This window comes from Crocuta crocuta, unplaced genomic scaffold, assembly GCF_008692635.1.
Source record: "Crocuta crocuta isolate KB4526 unplaced genomic scaffold, BGI_CrCroc_1.0 scaffold194, whole genome shotgun sequence".
NCBI classification, from domain to species: Eukaryota; Metazoa; Chordata; class Mammalia; order Carnivora; family Hyaenidae; genus Crocuta; species Crocuta crocuta.
This window is the reverse complement of record NW_027530084.1, coordinates 16634-36946: the sequence shown is the minus strand read 5'-3', so window position 1 is coordinate 36946 and position 20313 is coordinate 16634. Positions and strand designations below refer to the sequence as shown.

Here is a 20313-nt window from a genome sequence, read left to right as displayed (position 1 = left end):
TTGGGGTGTGGCCTGTGCAGCCGTGGTTCAGAACTGTGGTTGATTATTGTGAGAATCACAAAGGGCTTGCTGCAAGAAATCGGCTGGCTGGCTGTTATCTTAGTTCCTGTGCATTATATTGTACTGATGGTGTTGACACTTAGAACCCAATGAAGGCTGCAAAAGATAAATGGCTGTATTCCCCCCAACCCTTTCTTGTGATGAGAATTGTTAAGATCTACTCTCTTAGTAACTTTCAAAATAACACATTACTTTAATACTAAGGAAAAGTTTGTCTTTCTGAGATGTTCATATGTTCCGGTGATTCGAGAATGAAGGCGATGTCATGGCTATGATCCCCTTTTTGTATTGGCTCTCAGGACTTTTTCTGGAAGGGAAAATATTTATCCAGCCACATAACATGAGAGGCTCTTTACCTACAGTATGTTATTTAATCATCTAGATGATTTTTTGAGAGCATCTCCCCATTTTACATATAAGAACATTGAGGTTCCGGGAAGTCAAGTAATTTGCCCAAATCTAGAAAGAGCATGTAGAAGAGGCTGGATTGGAAACCAAGCTTGCTTGACTAGAAAGTGCAGGTTCTTCCTCTGCTCCTGCTGACCCAGAGGAAAGTTTGTAACAGTTTCTCACAGTGTCCTTTTCTCAAGCTGACAGGTGCCCCAATCAGAGCCCAGGTTCCTGACTTCCAAGACTCTGGGCTCACAATCTGGACAGCACAGGAGGAAAGGTCTCTAGCAGAGGAGGGCTGGGGAAGCTGGGGACAAGGACACCTGCTGCCACACCTCTGTTGGGGGTCCTCAGGCTCATCACCCCTCGTCCTTTCTTGCACAACCATTTTTCTGTGTCCTCCATCCATACTCCTGGGCAATGGCTCTCTCCAATACTGCAGTGTCCAGGTCTTTTCACTTCTCCCACGGCTCTATCCTTTTTCCAGTGCATATTGCATATTTCCATCACATATAGGCTTTTCCAAGATATTACCGGGTAGGATTGTCTTGGACTAGGCATTTGAGAGAACTTGGTGAGTTCAGAATGATGGGGGTTGTTGGCTGCCAGAAGGCCAGGGGTCTTACAAAAGGGGAATATTCAATGTATGTAATTTATTATCTAGTCTGGTGAATTAAGGACTAAGGACCCTTTTGTGTCAGCAAGTGATAATAAGGAGAAATCTAGGGGTTCATATATCTGAAAGCAGGGTGGTACCAGCTCACACAAGTCCTTACGTAAATGTATAAACTTTTGCAGAGCTGATCTGGAAACAATCTTCCTATATTTTAGCTGATGTGAGAAGGTAAAGCACAATGCAGGTGGGCCTGACAGACTTCGGTGGTTCCTTTAGAGCTGATGATGATGCCAGCTTAGCCAATATATTTGATTAGGTAAGACCTTGGAGTAAAGTAAGCTCTCAAAAGGGATAAGGAAGGCAGGAGGCATGGGGTGTCTGTATATGTCCCTGGAAATGTAATCTCATTTAAGGTGGGAAAACAATGCCCAATTAAGCCACCACAATTTTGTATCTCTTTGGCAAACTGATGGGGGAGAGAAAGAGAGGAAAGAGTGCTGTGATTTGTTCAGGTGCCTAGAATATTTGGAACAGGACAAACCAAACCACCTGTGAACAGAATGCCCTGCTTGTTCTGGCCAAACCCTTGAAAAAGATGTTGGCAGGGAATCTAGGTAGAGAGAACATGTGTGGGGGCCATTTGGGGGATTGTGGGGCGCCGGAGGGTAAGCTCTGTTGTTGCTCATGGTGGGAAGTTTCCTGTGTTTCTCCCTGTTAATGCAGATGGTACACAGAGGGGTTCGTGTTGTCTATTTGCAGCCTTGTATGCAGGCAAAGACATGTTTTTTCTGCACACAACCCTTCTCTGCATGGGATAAGGTGCCTCAAGCAAAGTCAGAAAGACATTGGTTATCTAAGCTTTGACAGGTTCATTGGGTTTGGAGGGGAAACTGTACACCCTAATTTGTGAGTCTTATCTTTGTAATCCTTCTCCATAGAAAAATCCTTATTTTCAGGGCACTTGGGGAGCTCAACTGGTTAAGTGTCTGACTTTGGCTCAGGTCATGATCTCATTGTGAAAAGTTTGAGCCCAGTGTTGGGTTCTGTGTTGACAGTGCAGAGCCTGCCTGGGATTCTCTCTCTCTCTTTCTCACTTGCATATGTACTCTCTCTCTCAAAATAAATAAACTTAAGAAGAAAAAAGAAAATATATTTTTTTCTAAGAAGAATAGCTTGGTTTGACTTCTTGGAGGCCTAGAATCTATTGGGAGCCAATTGAAGCGAGACATCCCACTAATCTTGACCTAATTCCTGGCTTTTCTTCAGGTCCATGGAGGAAACTTGGCTTGTCAGACAAATTCCTAGAATGTTTGCTCACCATATAGGATTCCTAAGTATAGCAGCTCTTATGAGCTGAATTGTATCCTCTTCAAATTCATATGTTGAAGTCCTAACTCCCAATATCTCAGACTGTGACAGTATTGGAGATAAAGTCTTTAAAGAGGTGATTAAGTTAAAATGAAGTCATTAGGGCGAGCCCTAGTCCAGTCTGGCTGGTGTCCTTAAAAGAAGAGGAAATTTGGAAAAAAGAGATACCAGGGATACACCATGCACAGCGGTAAGACCGTGGGAAGACACAGCAAGAAGTCAGCCATCTGCAAGCCAGGGAGAGAGGCCTAAGGGGAAAGGAGTCATATCCATATAGACTGCTGGCCAAATTCCACTTGATACCTTATCTTACCCAGTCTTGTCTTGCTTCTGTTACCTTAGTGAACTAGAGCAGCTAAATTGTTTAGTTTACTAATATATTGAATTAGGAAAGCACTTAAAAATGTTTCATTGTAGAAAATTCCAATACAAAAGTAGATAGATTATTATTAAAAAATTTTTTAACTGCTTGTTTATTTTTGAGAGAGAGACAGAGAGTCAGAGTGTGAGCAGGAGGGGCAGAGAGTGAGACACACACACACACAGAATCCAAATTTAATACTAAAATTAATTAGTATTAAAATGTATTTCAATTGTCTTATAAATGTAACAATTTTTTAAAAAAATGTTTGTTTATTTGAATCATGATACAAATAAGACCCATACATTGTAATCAGTGGATATGTTTCAAGTCATTTTTAATCTACAAGTTTCCTTCCTATAATTTATTGGTTAAAGAATCTGAGATGTTTGGTTCTGTACAGTTTCCCATGGTCAATATTTTGCTGATTCCGTCTCTATGGTGTAATAGAATGTACTTTCCCCTCTGTATTTCTTGTAAATTTTGTAGTTAGGCCTCATGCCTTGATTGGATTCCATTTTAATTTTTTTCTTTTTAGGTTTTGACAAGAAAACTTCATAGAAGTGGTCTTCTGTTAGGGTGCACAGGCTGTTTGGTCATCTTTTTTTGGTAATGTTAACGACTGTGGATGATTAATGCGTAGATCATTAATTGATTAGGGATCGCAAAGTGGTGACACTTTGTGAATTATGAATTAATTCTGGAATTTGTGTTTTGAATTTTTTTGTGAATGAACTGGGATGTTTCTATAAAGAGGAGCTTCCCTTCCTCTACTATTTGGTACTTAGTGGTAAGGGAGTTAGTATAAGAAAGGCAGGATAAATGTTTGATTCTTTTCCCATCAATTTTCACAATAATAAAGTGATATCCTAATGTCTTCTACAGGTGACTGATTTAAAGTATCATTAGGAATTTGTGATTCTAAACACATTTGATACAGTTTAATCCATTACAATTATTATTCTTGTTGATGTTCAAATTGCCCCATTTTTGGCCAGTGAGTCATTTTAGGTTGGGTCCTGAGTTTTCTTGACATGACCCTATCTGTCTTTAATAGCTTTTGTTATATCTGTAGAAGAGATTCCAGGCTTATCTTATTTGCTGCCCTGGGCCTAGAAGGAGTCCTGGATTCTTTGTGCTACTGTGTTGGTCATCACTTTTAGGGCTCTAAGAATGTTTAGTATTCCATCTCCAAGACATCAGGAGCAGTAGCTTGTATTTGAAGCCAGGCGTTATGAGGGTCGTGCAGTCCACATTCTGAAGCCCTGCTCCTGGGGCAGAGCGTGGTGATGGATGTGCTCTCTCTTTTGTCTGTTGTTACAGACAAATTCTGTTGAAAAGTGACTCTGGTTACCTGGGTGGTCATCAACGCAATTTGTCCTTATGTTTAGTTTCTTTCATTTCTTTTAGATAATTATTTGGTAATTTTGTATGCTGCCCAATCTAGCATAATATATATGTGATCATATGGGAATAACTTCATCATCATATTTTATTTATTTAATAGAGAAAGAGAGAGTGGGAGTGGGAAGAGGGGCAGAGGGAGAGAGAGACTACTCAGCAGGCTGCATGCTTACATGTGGGGCTCAGTCCTATGACCCTGGGATCATGACATGAGGTGAAATCAAAAGTTGGATGCTCAGCCAACTGAGCCACCCAGGCACCCGTTATCATCGTTTATTTAAATAGTTGGGTGTAATTGTTTTTCAACCACACTTCCAGAGACATTTGAGATATGGTTGATAAGATAAATGTTTCCAATTCCAGAAGTTTACTCTGTAATGTGGAAACAAATATTAATGATGATCACAATGCAAAGTGGATACTTTCCTGTATATAAAACTGTCAGGTTTCTAAGGACTGAATATCCAACACTGCCTAGGGCTGGGTCAAGAGAGGTTTGCCAAGGGAGTAACAGATGTGCTATGTCTTAAGAGATGATGATGAGTTTTCCAGAAGAAAAATCAGGGAAAGGATGTTATCAGCATGTGTGATAGATGCTGTTGTTGTCTGCTCAATAGCCATTCCCCTTCCTCCATTCCCCCATGAAAAGTGAATGAGCATACACATCAGATAAGTGACTTCCCATATTTCCTTGCAGCTAAGAGTGGCCACATGATCCAGTTCTGGCTGAAGAGATGTAAGGTCAAACATGCTGGGTTAGGGTGGGTGGTGTTTCTGGAAAAGATAGATGGAGAAATGTCCAAGGTAGGGGTGGGGGGTCCTTCCCTTCCCTTATTCTTTGGAGTATGCTATGTGAGTTCACAATATGGACCTGAGGCAGCCATTCTGTGGCCATGGGGCTACAAGCCTGTGGATGGAAATGCCTGCTGAGGATGTGGTACTGAGGAAGGAGTAAGCCACCTACTTAGAACTTTTTGTGTGTGTGTGAAAAATGAAATGCATCTATTGTTAATCCACTGTTGGTCAGGGACTCAGTTATTAGCACACAGAAGTAGCTAAACTGATTCAGCGTGGACACTATATTATTGGTCACTGGATTTGTCACATAAGTTGTATAATTTGGAGCATACAGATAGAGACTATTAAAATATATAAAGGCTATTTCATCTCAGGGTTTTGTTCTTGGAGAATATTTCTCTTCTGTATAAGTCAAATGGTTTCCTGTCAAATTTGTAGATATCTCAATCCTCCACTGTAGAACATTTTGTTTCCTGAAGCTGCAAACTTCCAACATGTCAACATATTTCTGGGACAAACAGTTTTTAGAGTTTCTCAAGTAGAAAGGGGTAGGAATGTTGTCATCCTATATTGTATCACTCTGAAGGGTGAAAAAACTCTAAGGTTTAGAACTGACTTAGGATTTTCAATGAATATTGCTAGCGCTTTGCAACTCTTTCCCAGAAAAAAAAATCCTTTCTTTTGCCTTATCCGTAAGTGATGGGTAGTTTGTGTGGACTTGAATATTACTCCTTAGCTTTGCTAGTCACTGAGGATGTGGGTAAAAAATGCAAGTAAAAATTTGAAAACCAAACCAAACTGACAGGTAAAGGGTAAGTATGCAGCAATAAGTACAAACAATACATATTGTTTATCTAATACAGTATTTAATATATACAAGACACTTGTTAAGCCATTTAATGCTCTGAGTATCGTGATTTATATTTAAGAGAAAATGATTTATATTTAGGAGGAAAGAATGAGGGAACTCAACATTTAAGATAATGTCTATGGTTTGGTTTTCAGAAAAGATGTGGGGCAGACCTATTCGTCTGGAACTCCCCAGGCCCTTGCAGTTCATTACGGCATTATTTTACTAATAACTGTCTTAACACTTAGGCTCTCTTTCTTGAGCTGTACAGTGGCACAGCTGTGTAAGAAGAGCAATTAGAGTTTAACAAAGAGATGCTAATTGTTTATAGATGCATCAGGAAGAAAGGATTTTCAAAGTTATTGTGGTTGCTGAAGGCAGGGCAAGAGTGGTTGCATACATTGATCATACTTTTAGCTCATGTCTCTAAGCTAAACATACTGTCAATTACAATCGACTGCAAATTCTCTATACAATCCTATTTTGCTACAATTTTCAGACATTTCTTTCCTCTATATACAGGATGATCAGCTTTTCATAGCTCAGAGAGAGCAATGAAAATTTGGCTGTTCTTAAGAGAAGATGAGAAAAATCTTACATCAAGCTTCCCTGAAGAAGTGAATTGTGTATGTATGTGAAGGGGGTTTTGTTTGTTAGCTAATGATTGGGATAATATAGATGATGTGGAAATTTAAAGATCAAGTCAGTCATTTCTTATGCAGAATTGTTCTCTTCTACCTATATTTGTCAGAGATGTTTTGTATATTGAACAGAATGAAAGAATGGAGAAAAACTTGGGGTCTTTAATTCCTAAAAGGGATGGTTATTCTGAGATTTTGTTTTTCAAAGTGGCTAATGGTCCTTAGGGCCACTTTTAGCATTCACAGTATTTTCATTTGTGTTAAAAAATGTGTAGGGGCGCTTGGGTGGCTCCGTCGGTTGAGCTTCTGACTCTTGATTTTGGCTCATGTCATGGTCCGAGGATCATGGGGCGGAGCCCTGTGACGAGTTATGTGCTGAGCGTGGAGCTGCTTAAAATTCTCTTTCCCTCTCCCCTGTCTCTATACTCCTCTCCCCAGCTTATGTGTGCTCTCTTTCTCTTTCTAAAAGAAAAAAATGGAGAAGAGGAAAAAAAGAAAGAGAGAGAGAAAGAGAGAATGTCAGCCTCCATGGTCAGCATGAACCCAGACACATGGCTTGATCCCATTACCCTTGGATCATGCTCTGAGCCAAAATCAAGAGTTGGATGCTCAACCGACAGAGCACCCAGATGCTCCTGTTTTGTATCTCTTTGTTAAATGTATCACTGAGGTCCTCCACTGTTTTCTCTAGTCCAATGAGTATCTTTATGAATATTACTTTAAATTCTCGGTCAAGCATATTATCTCTGTTTTACTTACATCTCTTGCTGTGGTTTTGTCCTATTCTTTCATCTGGGACATATTCCTCTGTCTCCATATTCTGTCCTCCTGTCCATGTCTGTTTATCTGTGTGAGGAAGGTCAAGTATGTCTCCTGCTCTTGAACGTAGTGGCCTTATGAAGAGGCCCTGTAGTGCCCTGTGGTGCAGTGTCCCCTGTTTACCAGATACTGGCCCTTTAAGGGTGTCTCTTGGGTGAGTTACATGCACCCTGCTGTTGTGGCTTAGCCATTTTTGCCTGTAGATCAGTCGTCTGCAATGGGAAGTGTTTAGTCTCTGTGCTGTTAGTGGACCAGTCTGCGACTGCATTTGCCCAATACTCAGTAGCACCAAACTGCAGGGTGATTTCCCTGTATTGTCCCAAGAAGCTTTTGTTGGTGAGCGGTGCCTGTAGTCAGACTAGATGTCTGCTCCTAGCCCATTGCTGGTGCCTCAGTTGGACTGGTGTGTGTGGTTATCTTCCTCTCTCTGCAGTCACTTTGGACTGGTGTTGGCCATGGTCAGGGCTACTTGCACACTGCCAGACTTGTAGATTTCAGCTTGGCCCTGAAATTGGCCCTGGCCAAGGGTACATGGGAGGTGGCAGGTCCACAGGAGAATATGGGGTGGGGAGCATGGTGCCAGTAAAGGCTGTACTGGTCCCCTGTGGGTGAGGAAACTGCAGCTGCTGGGGACAAAGGCAGCTGGATTGGAGGGTGCAGAAGTGCATGGGGGAGGATGTGTGGTGTTAGTAAGATGTGTGTGGGCCTGCTTGTGGGAGGAGACCCCTGGAACCGAGGCCTGGCTGGAGGGGTCCTGTCCCCAAGAGAATGTGGGGGTGGGGGTGCTGTTAGCAAGTCAGGTGGAGAGTGTTGGCACTGTGCTGGTTCCATCAGGTGTTCCCATATCTAGGCTGGGGAGCAGGGGAAGGAAATGGTACCCACAAGCTTATTTGTTCCTGGAGAAGGATCCCAACCATACCTGCCCCTCCAGCATTGGCTCTGAGATTAGTAAACAGATCTCCCTCCCATATACCCCAGGTGTTCTTCTAACTGCTCTTTCTATGCTGTATCTCTGTGTGTTTGTGTTTTACCATCTCTTTAAGGTCAAGGGCTCCTTTCCTTTGACCCTCCTGCTCTGCCAGAGTCCAGCCCCCTGATTTTTAAAATTCCAGGTGGTAAGCCTCATTGATGGTAAGAATTCGTGAAATTTGGCCCCTCTGGTTTTCAGAGCCAAATGTTATGGGCGTTTTCTTTCCTGTGCAGGTCCCCCATGCCTGGGTGCCTCCTGGTGTGAGGGTCTGTTTATTTCCCCTCTTGGTGCTTGCTGGTCCCCCTCTCCCAGTGACCCCACAGGGTCTGTTTAGCTCCTGACCACATCTCAGCCCTTTCCTACCCTCTCTGGTGTGCCCTTCTCTACATTTCGCTGTGGGGAGTCTGTTCTGCCAGTTTTCAGGGTTATTTACCCTCATGTGGGTGTTACCTAGTTGTATCCACAGGCTGAGGTGAGCCTAGTGTCTTCTTACATTACCATCGTCCCCTATAAGACTTCATTCTTTTTTAAAAAAAATATTTATTTATTTTTTAATTTACATCCAAGTTAGTTAGAATACAATACAACCATGATTTCAGGACTAGATTCCTTAATGTCCCTTACCCATTTAGCCCATCCCCCTCCCACAACCCCTCCAGCAACCCTCTGCTTGTTCTCCATATTTAAGAATCTCTTATGTTTTGTCCCCCTCTCCCTCCCTGTTTTATATTATTTTTGCTTCCCTTTCCATGTTCTTCTGTTTTGTATCTTAAAGTCCTCATATGAGTGAAGTCCTATGATATTTGTCTTTCTCTGACTGACTAATTTTGTTTAGCATAATACCCTCCAGTTCCATCTATGTAGTTGCAAATGGCAGGATTTCATTCTTTTTGATTGCTGAGTAACATGCCATTGTGTATGTACACACACACACACACACACACACACCACATCTTCTTTTTCCATTCATCTATTGATGGACATTTGGACTCTTTCCATACTTTGGCTACTGTTGATAGTGCTGCTATAAACATTGGGGTCCATGTGTGCCTTTGAAACAGCATACTTACGTCCCTTCGATAAATACCTAGTTGTAGAGTAGTTCTATTTTTAATTTTTTGAGGAACCTCCATACTGTTTTCCAGAGTGGCTACACCAGTTTGCATTCCCACCAGTAGTGCAAAAGAAATCCTCTTTCTCTGCATCTTTGCCAATATCTATTGCTGCCTGAGTTGTTAGTGTTAGCTATTCTGACAGGTGTGAAGTGGTGTCTCATTGTGGCTTTGATTTGTATTTCCCTGATGATGAGTGATGTTGAACATTTTTTCATGTGTCAGTTGGCCATCTGGATGTCTTCTTCGGAGAAATTATAAGACTTTATTCTTAATTTATTATTGTTTTATTTTAAAGTTTAGTGTGTGTGTGTGTGTGAGAGAGAGAGAGAGCGAGCGAGAGAGCGAGCAGGAGCAACAGAGAGAAAGAGGAAGAGAGAGAGAGAGAATCTTAATCATACTCTGATGTGGGGCTCAAACCCACAAACCATGAGATAATGACCTGAACCAAAATCAAGTGTCGAACACTTAACCGGCTGAGCCACCCAGGTGCCCCTTGGGCTTTATTCTTTAAAGCTGTATCGATAGCTATATAATATCTCACATTTGCTTTAAGACTTGCCCCTTACAAATAAACTTTATATATATATATTTTACAAATAGTTTATTGTCAAGTTGGTTTCCATATAACACCCAGTGCTCATCCCCACAAGTGCCCTCCTCCATGCCCATCTCCCCCCTCCCCCCCACACCCACCAGTCCTCAGTTTGTTCTCAGCATTCAAGAGTCTCTCATGGTTTGCTTCTCTCCCACTCCCCCACTATATCCCCCCTTCTTCTCTCCCATGGTCCTCAGTTAAGTTCCTCCTAATCCTCCTATACGTGCAAACATATGATATTTGTCCTTCTCTGCCTGACTTATTTCACTCAGCATAACACCCTCAAGGTCCATCCATGTTGCTACACATGGCCAGATTTCATTGTTTCTCATTGCCATGTAGTATTCCATCGTATAGATAAACCACATCTTCTTGATCCATTCATCTGTTGATGGACACTTAGGCTCTTTCCATGTTTTAGCTATTGTGGAGAGTGCTGCTATGAACATTGGGGTACATGTGCTCCTATGCATCAGCATTTCTGTATCCCTTGGGTAAATTCCTAGCAGTGCTATTGCTGGGTCATAGGGGAGTTCTATTGTTAACTTTTTGAGGAACCTCCACACTCAAATAAACTTTATATTTTTAAGAAAAATGGAAGTAATCATCAAATAGTATATAGGTGTTGTACTAGGCGGAGAGTGTTAGGAGCATATGGGAATTAATGAATTTTGCATCAAGATTTTCTTTAATTGTTACCCATAACTCAAGATGCCTTGGTATCCAAATGACTCTTACAAAAATTTTAATAAAGACTGGAGTGAGCTTGGAACTTCCTAGGATATTGTAAATTCTTTTTAGTGGTACTTTATTAGAAATTATATAAAAATTATTGCTCGTGGAAAGAGGATATTGAAACTAAAATCTAAGTATAGCAAAAACTTTCTACTAGACTCTTCTTGCTCTATGAACCTTCAGTAGGGCAAAATTTTCCTATATCTCAAATTATATATATGTATGTATGTCATAACTGAGTAGTAAAATTCTTTCTATATTCTGGCACAAGTCTTTTATAAGAATGTGTTTTGTAAACATTTGCTCTCAGCCCATGCCTTGCTTTTCATTGCATTCTTTTTTTACTAATTTAAATTTTTTGTAAATGTTTATTTTTTTTTGAGACAGAGAGAGACAGAGCACGAGCTGGGGAGGGGCAGAGAGAGGGAGACACAGAATCTGAAAAAGGCTCCAGGCTCTGAGCTGTCAGCATAGACCCCGATGTGGGGCTTGAACCCACGGTCTGCGAGATCATGACCTGAGCCAAAGTCAGATGCCTAACTGACTGAGCCACCCAAGTGCCTCTTTTGCATTCTTTTTTAAAAAAATATAATTTATTGTCAAGTTAGCTAACATACAATGTATACAGTGTTCATTGCATTCTTGAATTTACAGTCTAACTATATGGCTTATTGCAAATAGAAGCTGAAGAGCCTGATATTGGCATTTGTTTTTAAAATGTTTTATTGTGGAAATGTAAAAATATACATGAATTTAGAGAGAATACAGTGACTTTGCCCTTAAATGTAGTTTGATGAGTTTTAACAAATATGTCATCATATACTACGTTTAAGATATGTAAAGTTTTCAGCATTTTATTTGTGCCTTTTTGTAACTCAGTCCTCCCCCACTCCCTGTACTGGGGCTTTGTCAACTGATTTCTGTTTTGTAAATTTGCTTTTTCCACAGTGTTATATAAATGGAATTAAATGGTATTTATCCTTATAGTCTGGCATCATTCACTTGGCATAATACTTTTGAGAATCATTCATGTATCCAAAGTTTATTCCTTTTTATTATTTGAGAAGTATTCCATTTCATGGATGTCGCATAATTTATTTATCCACTACGTAGTTGATAGATGTTTGGATTGTGTCTAGGTTTTTGGCAATTATGAACAAACCTTCTATAGAGATTTGCATAATGGTTTTTGTGTGGATATAAGTTTTCATTTTTGTTAGGTACATACCTTGTGTTCATATCACTGTTGGGTCATATGTTAAGTATATGTTTAATTTTATTAGAAACTGTCAAATTGTTTTCTAAAGTGGCTGTGCCATTTTGTATTTTCACCAATAATATGTGAGAATTCTAATCCCTCCACTTTCTTGCTGGTACTTGGTATTGCTAGTTACTTTTAAAATTAAATTTTAGCTCATGTAATAGGTATAAAGGGGTATCTTATTGTATTTTAATTTGTATTTCCCTAATTACTAGTGACAGTGAGCATTTCCCCCCAATACTTATTTACCATGTGTATTTCTACTTTGGTGAAGTAGATGTTTTTGTCTTCTTCCCGTTTTAAAAATTGGATTGTTTGATATTTTATAATTCAATTCTAAGAATTCTTAAAAAAATTTTTTTTACATTTATTTATTTTTGAGAGACAGAGTGTGAATGGAGGAAGGGCAGAGAGAAAAGGAGACATAGAACCAGAGGCAGGCTTTGAGCAAATGTTTAGCACAGAGCCCAACGTGGGGCTTGAACCCATGGACTGTGAGATCATGACATGAGCCAAGGATGGTTGCTTAACTGACTGAGCCACCCAGGCACTCCAAATTCTAAGAATTCTTTATACATTCTGAGCACAGTTCTTTTATCAGGCAAGTGTTTTGCAATGATTCCTTCCACTCCATGGTTCATTTTTGCCTTGTCTTTTTTTTTTTTTAAGTTTATTTATTTTGAGAGAGAGAGAGAAAAGGAGGAACAGAGAAGCATTGAAAGAGAGAGAGAGAGAGAGAGAGAGAGAGAGAGAAAGAGAGAAAGAGAGAGAATCCCAAGCAGGCTATGCATTGGCAGTGTGGAGCCCAATAGGGGCTCAACTCAGGATCCGTGAGATTATGACCTGAGTCAAAATCAAGAGTTGGGGGCTTAACTGACTGAGCTACCCAGGTGGCCCCATTTTTGCCTTGTCTTTTAAAGTATCTTTTGAGGAGCAGAAGTTTTCAATTATGATAAAAGCCAATTTATCATTTGTAAAAATGTATTGTGCCTTTGGTGTCATTATCTAGGAAATCTATTCCTAATCTAAGGTCACAAACATTTTTCTCCTATGTTTCCTTCTGGAAGTTTTATGATTTTAGGTTTTACATTTTGGTCTATGATCCATTTTGAGTCTCCTTTTGTAAATGGTGTGAAATGAGGGTCAAGGTTTATATATGTAATTTTTGGAAATGGAAAATCCAATTAATTGTTTCAGCATTTTATGTTAAAAATAACTTACCCATTAAACTACCTTGGCCCCTTTGTTGATAATCAATTGGCTATATATTTGTGAGCCTGTTTCTGGTCTCTGCTGTGCTCCATTTCCCAACGGCACACTGTCTTGATTACTGTGGCTTGATAGTTAAGTCTTGAGGTCAGGTAGTCTGACTTTTGTAACTCAATTTTAATTAAAAAAATTATTTTGGGGGGCGCCTGGGTGGCTTAGTCGGTTAAGCATCCGACTTTCGCTTAGGTCATGATCTCGTGTTCATGGGTTCGAGCCCCGCATCGGGCTCTGTGCTGACTGCCAGCTCAGAGCCTGGAGCCTATTTCAGAGTCTGTGTCTCCCTCTCTCTCTGACCCTCCCCTGCTCACGCTGTCTCTCTCTCTCTCCTAGAAATAAATAAAAATATTAAAAAAATTATTTTGGATATTCTTGCCTTCTTTTATGATTCCATTTTATCTCCACTATTGGTTTACTAATTATCTCTTTTTAAAAATAGTTGCTTCCCATGGCACACGGGTGGCTTGGTCATTTGAGCATCTGACTTCAGCTCAGGTCATGATCTCGGGGTTCATGAGTTCAAGCCCTGCATCGGGCTCTGTGCTGTCAGAGTAAAGCCCTCTTGGGATTCTCTGTTCCTCTCTCTCTGCCCCTCCTCTGCTTGTGCTTTCTCAAAAATAAATAAAAATAAATAAAACATTTAAAAAAATAGTGGTTTCCCTATGATTTACAATAAACTACCACTAAATAATTTAGTATAATTTAGTTAAAAGAACCTTTTAACAGTGAACTTTATTTCTTCTCTCCCCTACTGTGTGCTCCTGACATAATAATTTTACTTCTACAAATGTTATAAGGAAATTATGTTTCTGTTTATTTTTTATTTTTAGCAGTTTGACTACTGTGGGGCTAGTTGTGGGTATATGTAGTATACATCTTGCTTGAAGTTCTCTGGGATTATTATGTTGGTCATTTGTTTTCCTTCATTATTTTTGGAAAATTTTTGGCCATTATCTTTTTATTATTATTATTTTTTAAATGCTTATTTATTTTTGAGAGGAGGGGGGACAGAGGATCTGAAGTGGGCTCCATGTTTACAGCTGTGAGCCCGATGGAGGGTTTGAACTCACGAACCATGAGATCATGACCTGAGCTGAAGTCGGACACTCAATTGACTGAGCCACCCAGGAGCCCTTGGCCATTGTCTTTTATTTATTTATTTTATATATATTTTTATTTATTTCTAGGAGAGAGAGAGAGACAGCGTGAGCAGGGGAGGGTCAGAGAGAGAGGGAGACACAGACTCTGAAATAGGCTCCAGGCTCTGAGCTGGCAGTCAGCACAGAGCCCGACGCGGGGCTCGAACCCACGAACCACGAGATCATGACCTAAGCGAAAGTCGGACACTTAACCGACTAAGCCACCCAGGCGCCCCGGCCATTGTCTTTTAAAGAACTTTTAATTTTGAAATGATTTTAGACTCACAAGAAGTTGCAAAATCTAGTGAGTTTTCACGTATCCTTCACACAACTTCCTCCGATGGTAACTGCATAATCATAGAATTTACACAAATCTGGAGATTGACATTGGTATAATATTCTTAACTAAGCTACAGATATTATTTGGACTCTGCCAATTTTACACTTTTTTGGTGTATATTTCTATAGCATTTTATGACATGTATAGACTTGTGTAACTAACATGACAATCAGATTACAGAACTGTTTCATCACCAAAAATAAGCTTCTTCATATTATCCCTTCAGCCATCACCTTTTCACATATTTTTTCCTTATCTATCCTCTCTCTTTTTTCCTTTTGGGGTTCTCAAGAAATACATGCTAGAACATTTGATATTGTTCCATGGTTCGTGATTGCTCTGTTTCTCTCTCTCTCTCTCTCTCTCTCTCCCCAGTCTGAATAATTTCTATTGATCTATATTTAAGTTCATCGATTCTTTTTTTCTCCCCAGATCTTTTTAGTCTGCTGATTAACTTATTGAATATATTCTTTGTCTTGGATGCCATATTTTAAATTTCTATCCTTTCCCTTTAATTTTTCTAATGGTTTTCACATTTCTGTTAACATTTCTATCTATGCACATACTTACTTTTTTTTTTTTTTAACAGGGCCTTTAACATCTTAATCATAATTATTTGAAAGTATTTCAACATCTGGGTCATCTCTGAGTCTGGTTCTGCTAATTGCTCTATTTCTTGACAATAGGCTGGTTTTTTTTCTTAATTTTATGTTGGTTTTGATGTATTTGTATGATTATTGGATATTGTGTATAGACTTACATAGAAGACTTAAGTATATACCATTTTTTTGTAAGAAAAATGGGTGTGCTTCTTTTTCTCTCAAGCTGTTAGTATAGGGTTGAGTTATACTAGATGGGAGTTGAGATAGGCTAGATTTTGTGTGGCTCTCATTACCATAATGTGTACCATAAGCTTAAATTCCTCCAGTGTTTGGAAGCTGTTTTTTTGTGTATAGAGTAGAGACTTGGTGGGCTGAAAACAAAAATCAGTGCTTCTTCTCCACCCTTAGCTTTCAGTCACTCTGCACCGTCAAGGGGACTTTTTACAAGACTTTGCTCCTTCTCTAATGGTAGACTGATGTTGCTTATTACTTAGTGTTATACTTGTATTGGGATCACTGGAGTGTTCTGTGTTCTAGCCTAGACTTACTCAGCAGACTGTGTGTGTGTGGGACATAGGTTGGTGTTTTTTTCCTATTCCTGTCCGTCTTCCTATGGCAGCCAAGCTCAGCTTTGTATATTTGGTTGGTCCTGGGGGGGGGGGGGTGATGATTATCTGATGATTATCTCTGCACACCCGCCCACTGAGGGGGTTGTCTCCGGTTTCCTATCCTATCCCCATGCTGTCTTATAAGCGCTCAGTGGAGACCTGTGGAAAATCTTATGAGTAAAAGCATATTTCCCTTGTATCTGGACCTGCTCCCTCTACATTGTCATACTAGCACACACTTGGCCTTAATGAATACAAACTTTAGTTGGGTTCTTCTCATGTACTTATGTGGCAGCCATTTCTCTCTCCTGTGTTTTGCCAAAGGTGGAGAAGTGTATGTGTCCTATTTCCCTTTGTTGAGGTTTAGAATTCAGTTTGCGTTGCTTGCTTGCAACCTTAGCTCTCTGTTGGGATAAATAAAAGTTCTATTTTTAGATGACTTTTTTCCTATTATCAATGTAGAAGTGACATTCTTTTTTGCTTCTATGTCCTAAGCAGAAGTGAAACTCCCAACATTTGCCTTTAATTTTTCACTCATTCAATTAATACTATTGAGTTTATGTTAGGAGCCAGAAACTGGGAATACAATGGTGAATAAGAAATAAATGAATATAATTTGGAGATAAGGTTGACAGGACTTGATGTTAGTTTGGTTAGAGAGGGTGAGGGAACACCAGCCAGAGTGGCTAAAATGAGCAAATCAGAGGACTCTAGATGCTGGCGAAGATGTGGAGAAACGGGCACCTTCCTACACTGTTGGTGGGAATGTAAACTGGTGCAGCCCCTCTGGAAAACAGTTTGGAGGTTCCTCGAAAAGTTAGCAATAGAACTCCCCTATGACCCAGTAATAGCACTGCTAGGAATTTACCCAAGCGATATAGGAATGCTGATGCGTAGGCGCACATGTACCCCAATGTTCATAGCAGCACTCTCAACAATAGCCAAAACATGAAAAGAGCCTAAGTGTCCATCAACGGATGAATGGATCAAGAAGATGTGGTTTATCTATATGACGGAATACTNTATATATATATATATAAAGAGAGGGTGAGGGAAAGTGAGGCACTAATCATGACATAAGAGAAGGGAAAGCATGGGGAGTCAGTGAATAAATAGTAAGAAAACTGGGCCATTGTATTGGTCTGTATGTGGCAAGAGAGTCATGAAGAAGGGTGCTGTAATGAAATGAGCTAGAAATGACTGATTGTAATCCAAGGAAATAATATTTGAATTGAGATTTTTTGAGCTGGTGCAGTTTCTGGTAATGCCAAGGTCTGGAGAGCAGCTATGGGAGTGGGAGACTGTGTTGTTGCGGAGAAAAGATCATTAGGGTGAGGAAGATAAGACACACTGAAGCCAGAGTGTTTATGCTTTATACAAATGGGTGTTGAAATCACCATTGATGATGTGAAGATGATGAGAGAGGAAGACTGTAAGCTAAGAGGTAACATCTTTTCAGAATAAGATGATTGAATGGAAGGTTAATGGATAGGGGCAGAGGTGAGTGCTCTGGGTGTCAGAGGGTTTTGCAAGGGCAGAGGAGAAATGGACTGAAAGTGCGATTTGGGAACAAGGAGAATCCTTCCTTATTATCTGGTGCTGAGGTATGTGGGACTTTAGAGAACAACAAACGTATACTTAAGAGAGCTTAAGGGGAGACGTTATCCTCAGGAGCAGGCAGGTTTCAGTTAAGGCAAAGAGGTGAAGGGAAAGACCTTGTGAAATGGTTGGGGATCCAGGGAAATCTCAGTTTTTGTGTAATATTGAGTCTATAGCTCCTATTAAAGGTAGGAGGACATAACACTTTAAGTGTTACAAACATGTTCATTCCATGCACTAAAACAGTGCCCCACACTCCTGCCCTGTCTCTGACATCTTTGGCTTGGGGGAGTCCAAGAGGCAAAGAGCCAATCCTGGACCCAGGTCTGTTTCTCCTGAAGCAACGACATTTTGTGCAGCCGCCATTATGAGCGTTTCTGCACTAAGCCTTCAGTGCATGCCACCTGACGTTGAGAAAAGCCTCCAACAGCATGGCGGTGACATGGACTCCAGGTTTTACTGCGGCTGCAACAACCAGGTTGCTAATTAGGCCCAATTGTGAGGGTAGTTTTTGTGCTTTGGACACCTGTCCACTAGGAACTGGACTGAGACCACCAACTCGTTTCCCACAGGTCACAGAACAGCTGTCAGATGGTATAATTTGGTCGAGTTCATTTGGAGCTGCTTGCAGAAGCTCTCTGAAGCATTATGCTCTACATAATGTGCATGATTAATGCTTGTTTATTTGGACAATCCCGTGTTGTAACTAAAGTGGTGGCTTATTTTATGCCAGTTATAATATACCACTCCATTCACGGGACTGAGTTCCATTGAGGATATGAAGTAGAGCAATAATGTTCAATCTATTTACTAGGGGACGAACTCATTGCAGCCATTCTGCAAGCTGCTTGCTCCATTTGAGTGACGATTCCATGCTTACCTCTTCTGAGAAAGGGATCTGGGCTCATTTCCATTCTGAAGGGTTGGCAGAAAACATATCTGAAAGCAGCAGTTATTTTGACAGCAGGGATGTCTTGGTCTAACTGCCTTCTGTAGGAGGGTAATGCAGCATGTTTTCTGTCCTTAGGGGAACATCTTGCTGCCTTGTCGGCCTTGGACCTTATTGCCAGCCAAGCACACTTTGGCAGTGTTAGCCATCTTTGCCTTGTAGATTCCAGAGCCTGTCCCATCTTCTCTCATGTCCCTGGCATATATACACGAGCTTTTTAAAATTTTTTCCCCAAACAAGAAAGGGCACTTTACTGGAAATCCTGTAATGCAAATTTGGCCTCTGCCTCTCATTGGATGTGGTCTTGGGCAGGTCACCTAGACACTTTATTTTGCCTTTTGCAAAATGTTGGTTGGAGCCAGTTAGGTGGTCTCTTGGGTCCCTCTCACTGCACCATCCTGTGATCCTATGTAGCTAGTTGTACTTTAGTAGTTAGTGACTGTATTTAGTTACATGGCATCAACTTTATGAAAGCTGGTGTTAACTCGATGTTTCCTTCGATGTCTTATTATGTTAGAGTGCTTCCTGGGTGCCAGGTCCCCAGGCACATGCTGGTTCAGAGGGAGACAGGCACATTTATGTTATCTGTAGACTTTTATACTCAATATACTTTAGGCGAAAGTATGCAGAATGGCTTCAATGTTTTTGTCCTATTTTGTCTTCACTCTATGTGTCTTTTCCTGCCTTTGGGTGTTATCTTCCTCTTTTAACTTTCTGCTTTCTTCTAATTTCAGGAAAGAAGCTGATATCAATGAAATGAAATAATAGTGAGAATTTGAGCAGGTGAGTTTCTTCTCCTAGTGATATGTATCTACATGTATAAATGTTATATACACACATCTGCCACATATTGAATGCTGATCATAAGCCTAATCACCGTGCCAGCCACTGCCATTTGTCATCTCACTTAGTGGGTATAACAATATTGGGAAGGAACTACTGTTACCTTCATTTTATAAACATAGGAACTGAAGTGGAGAGAGTATAATCAGAGCTGAATTCTGTCTGGCTACACATGAATTTAATGGTGGACAGAAAAACTGTCATTGTTAACAGGCCTTCATACTGTAGCCAGCAGACAGTGCTGGGGATATTTTCGACTTATGAAATCTCTTCCACAGTCACTTATAATCTGTTAAACATTGTTTAAGAACTTAAAAATTGTTTTGTTATTTTTGTGTGGATATTATACAGAAATGATTTGAAGTAAAATGTTTTAATTTAGAAAATTGTATTATTTAACATTAGATTATAAAGTTTATTTAAAATTCAGCCCCGGGATAAAATTCAGCCACCTGGGTGGCTCAGTTGGATAAGCGTCCAACTCTTGATTTCGGCTCAGGACATGATTTCACGGTTTGTGGGATTGAGCCCCCTGTCAGGCTCTGCACTGACAGCGTGGAGCCTGCTTGGGATTCTTTCTCTCCCTCTCTCTCTATCCCTCCCCTGCTTGCACACATGCCCTCATTCTCTCAAAATAAATAAATAAATAAAGACTTAAAAAAATTTAGTCCTAATGATTCTATTTATGGTAAGGAAAATGTTGACACCTTTCTTTGTTAAGTGTGGTACATGTAAATAAATTTACTTTAAGTTAATTATGTGACAAAAGATGATTTATTGACAAATTGGTCAATGACATATTACTTTTGTTTTTTTTTGCTTTTTAATTTTAATTTTTATTTATTTATTTATTTTTTTCAAAAAGTTTATTGTCAAATTGGTTTCCACTCAGTGCTCATCCCCACAAGTGCCCTCCTCCATGCCCATCACCTCCCTCCCCCCCACATCCATCAGTCCTCAGTTTGTTTCTCAGCATTCAAGAGT

The 20313-nt window shown here is 40.1% G+C and overlaps 1 long non-coding RNA gene across 1 annotated transcript in view; it reads left to right on the top strand.

The window, feature by feature from the left end:
* The first annotated feature begins 6394 nt into the window (after window positions 1-6394).
* The window catches only part of LOC144232045 (uncharacterized), a 15789-nt gene continuing 1870 nt past the window's right edge, over window positions 6395-20313 (top strand). The window contains exons 1-2 of the long non-coding RNA XR_013335297.1: window positions 6395-6473; window positions 19221-19269. This is a non-coding gene — a long non-coding RNA (uncharacterized LOC144232045). The remainder of the gene's footprint in view (window positions 6474-19220; window positions 19270-20313) is intronic.